General features: G+C 49.5%; 1 pseudogene; it reads left to right on the top strand.

Moving 5' to 3' along the window:
• The first annotated feature begins 734 nt into the window (after positions 1 to 734).
• On the top strand, positions 735 to 2,542 carry LOC109753204 (aspartyl protease family protein At5g10770-like; annotated as a pseudogene).
• Positions 2,543 to 4,375: the final 1,833 nt, after the last annotated feature.

Genomic DNA, 4,375 nt, shown 5'->3' with positions numbered 1-4,375 from the left:
GATGATGCAGAGCACTTGCTTGGCGGCGGATGCCAGGGACTACCTACCGAGCAGCTCGGTGGCGTAGTAGTATTGGGCCTTGTAATGCTCCAGCATGGCGATGTCTGCACGGTTGGCGACTGCAACGGTGCCCCGCATCCCAGGCTCCGCCCTCCACCACATCCACTACCACGACCATCTTCGCCTCCGCCGGCCGTCCACTCATTGAGGGGTGCCGCCTTTGTGGCTTTTCTTTGAGGCAACAATGTTGTTGTGTCTCCGAGTTGATCTTGCGGATGATCATGATCACCGTATCCTCCACCACCGTCGTCTCAGGCAACTTCTCCTACAGGCCCATGCGTCGGCGACGACGAAAAATGGCGGGAATTGGGTGGAGAACGACGGGAAAGGACGAAGAGAGTGGGTGATTTCGTCACAGAAACTGTGCGGGCTAGCTTCAAAAGCGCGGGCTCCACCTTAGTTTTGAGTGGGCCTGAGGTGTCGGAGTCCTACGTGGCTCGTGTCCGTACTTTTGCAAAGCCCTTCTCGTTTGGTTCCGGTTTGCGGGTAAATTATGGTCCGGACTGCTCCACGGACCGACGAGGGTTGTCGTTGGATGGCTTGTGGGATCCGAGCAGCTGCGTTCGGACGGATACGGGGGTTTGGGGTTAGCGTTGGAAATTCCCTAACACAAGTACCTCCATTGATGTATTCTTTTTTTGCGATTAGATGTACTTTTTATTACTTGCATGGGTATTTATATCTAGTATAGTATGTACATATGCCAGACAATAGAATTCCTGATAATTTTGTCAAGAAAAATTGACGTTACCTAACCCTTCCACCCGTGCAATTGACGAAATCAAAACTGGCGGCAACTTCTCGTTAATTAGGAGAAGACCACAAGGCACGAGTCTCCTCTATATAAGGAGGGTTCGCATTCTGAAGCTGCAGCTGAGCCTGGGAGGCTGGGAAGCAAAGAAACAGCATCTATACGCCATGGCATCGGTTTTGAAGCTTGTGCTTCTCCTGCTGTGCGCCTACCACACCCTCGTTGCTCACGCAGTAGATGATCTTCGCAGCTACTACATGGTTCTGCCCGCTGGCTCTCTGAAATCTGCCACCGTCAACTGCACCGATCACAAAGGTGCAGTACTGTCCGTGCACTTGACATTCCAATGGATTAAGTACAACGAATACAATACGTATCATTTCCAAAAAAAACGAATACTATACGTATAGTACTATTGTGTGCACATTTCTAATCGTTTCCATTCCATGTCGATCTTGATTGTTTCAGCAGCGAGTTCACCATCCGGCGGCGGCGTCAGGGTGCCGTTGCACCACCGGCACGGCCCATGCCCCCCTGCCTCCTCCACGAAGGCGCCGACCTTGGAGGAGATGCTCTGGCGTGACCAGCTCCGAGCTAACCACATCAGGCGGAGGTTCTCTGGCGTCAAGGGTGGCGACCTGGAGCAATCGGACGTAACCGTGCCTACCACGCCGGGCCTCTCCCTGGGCACGTTGCAGTACGTGATCACTGTCCGCATCGGCTCGCCGGCCGTGAACCAGACCATGTTCATCGACACCGGCAGCGACGTGTCATGGGTGCAGTGCAAGCCGTGCTCGCAGTGCCACTCGCAGGCGGACCCGCTCTTTGACCCCAGATCGTCGAGCACCTACTCTCCGTTCTCCTGCACCTCGGTCGCCTGCGCGCAGCTCCGCCAGAGCCAGCAGGCGAACGGCTGCTCCAGCTCCCAGTGCCAGTACATTGTCAAGTACGGCGATGGCTCGAGTACCACCGGGACCTATAGCTCCGACATGCTCGCGCTGGGCTCCAACGCCGTGAGCAACTTCCAATTCGGGTGCAGCAAGTCTGAGTCGGGCCTCCTTCTCAACGACCAGACCGCTGGGCTCATCGGGCTCGGCGGCGGCGCTCAGTCGCTCGCCACACAGACCGCGGGGACCTTCGGCAAGGCCTTCTCGTACTGCCTCTCGCCGACTTCGGGCTCGTCCGGGTTCCTCACGCTCGGTGCAGCAACCTCGGGTTTCGCCGTCAAGACGCCGATGCTGAGGAGCAGGCAGCTCCCGACGTTCTATTTCGTGCAGCTTGAGGCCATCAGGGTGGGAGGCAAGCAGCTCAACATACCCACCTCCGTCTTTTCGGCCGGCTCGTTCATGGACTCCGGCACAATCATCACGCGCCTGCCGTGGACCGTGTACTCGGCGCTGTCGTCGGCGTTCAAGGCCGGCATGAAATAGTACCCTTTCGCAAAAAAAAGAGAAGTAGTACCCACCGGCACAGCCCAGGGGCATCCTCGACACGTGCTTCGACTTCAGCGGCCAGTCCACCGTCAACATACTGAGCGTCGCACTGGTGTTCTCTGGGGGCGCCGTCATCGACCTGGCCTTTAACGGGATCATTCTGGACAACTGCCTCGCCTTCGCGGGCAACCATGATGACAGCTCCCTCGGCACCATCGGCAACGTGCAGCAGCGGACGTTCGAGGTGCTCTACGACGTTGGTGGCGGCGTCGTCGCGTTCAAGGCAGGCGCATGCTGATCGCATATATATAACAATAAATAAATAAATAAAGAGAAGGTATTAGCATAACACGTACTGTATATCACAATAAATAAGGTACGCCCATACGTGTGGTGTGAGCCAAACCCGTCCACACGCCTTATAACACATAGACTGCGCTACGTCATCGCATGCATGCATGTGAAATCTTTTTGAATTTTCAGTTTTTAAAATGATTTATCTATTAAATGAAAAATCCGATTAAAGATTCGTTTTCACTATTAAATCTCTCGCGACGAGATCTTTGAAACTAGATCTCATATCAATATATTTCGATGATTTTTTTGTTAAAAGTTGTAATGTCTATTGCACATGAATTGCCATGATATTTACACTGAAGTTGCCACGATATGTTTCAGCTATTTTCTTCTACATTTAAAAGTAAATTTTGACATATTATAAAACGGGGAATTAAGAAACTAGACTTGGTATGAATCATAAACTAAAATTCTCATGATACATGCATTTAAAATTGCCATGGTTCATACAAAAAATAATTTTCATGGTCAAAGTACTGGAATTGCCATCATCAAAGAACTAAAATTGTCATACTCTACAAACTAAAATTGGCACATGACAACTTTAGTTTAGGCACTATGGCAACTACAGTGTAAACATCATGGCAACTTTTGAGCAAAAAAAAATTCGTCAAAACATATCAACATGGGATCTAGTTTTGAAGATCTCGTTAAGGCGAATTTAATGATGAAAACGTATTTTTAATTTGATTTTTTAATTAGAAGATAAAATATTTTAAGCCGAAAACCAAAAAGATTCCTGCTGATGTCATATGTTCATACGTAGCAAAATGAGTGGTGATGGAGGCATGTGGGCGATGTGCAAGATGCCACACGTGTGGGCGTTAGTTTTTTCGAACAATAAATGAAGCCATGTTGAATCAGCGAAAGATGTTAGTTCCATATTTTTGCGAGTTCTTTTCATCGAAAGTTAGGCAATGTTACTCGTTTCCCCAAAACTGAATAGTAAACTCGGTAATATAAAGAAACCCGACAAACGAGATTGATTGCCCAATGTCATGAAAACAACAACTCAACGATAAGATGAAACTCAGTAAAATATATCATTTGCCGAGCCTCGGGCAAATCAAACTCGGCGAACACCCGACGATGGGCTCGATGGCGCTCATCATGGGGTGCGCGCGGCGGCCACCTTAAGAGCATGGTTAATAATACAGCCAAGTCAGCTATAAGAAGTTGTCATGCCATTTACAGGTAACCTTTTAGCCGGCATGCACAATAGTAAATTTTAATATGTACTAGTTTATCAATATTTGGCTCATTTACATCCTCACAAAGCGTTTTAGGTCTCGTGTTGCAGCTAACCAAGAGACAGCTTCTCTTCTCTCTCCTCTTCTCTCTCCTACAACTAAACAAAGATATATTATTCTATTTCTTATAGCCTACTTCTGTCACCTTATTGTATTTGCTCTAAGTTTGCGAAGATGGTGGATATATTTGTATGGTTTAGCAGGATAAACAAGCTCGCCATGATTTCCGCATTGACGACGACGAAGAAGTAGCCCATGTTCGCCGACGATGGTCTCGGCACGCTTCTGATCAACATTCTCCTATGAGTGATGTACGATGCCGAGTCAGACGATCCCAGATAGAGCGCTTGGTGGGCCAAGCACTGGCCTCTCGTTCGGGCCCTAGCGGCTGATGTGATGGGGCGATGAAAGTGCCGGCCACCATCATTCTAGGCGACGACAACGACAATGAGATGATGGATGCCAACGTCAATGCAGACTGCTGCAGATGCTGGATAGCAACGACGGCACATGCGGTGAGGCGC

Source organism: Aegilops tauschii, chromosome 7 (assembly GCF_002575655.3).
Source record: "Aegilops tauschii subsp. strangulata cultivar AL8/78 chromosome 7, Aet v6.0, whole genome shotgun sequence".
Lineage (NCBI taxonomy): Eukaryota > Viridiplantae > Streptophyta > Magnoliopsida > Poales > Poaceae > Aegilops > Aegilops tauschii.
This window is presented reverse-complemented; position numbering and strand designations above follow the sequence as displayed.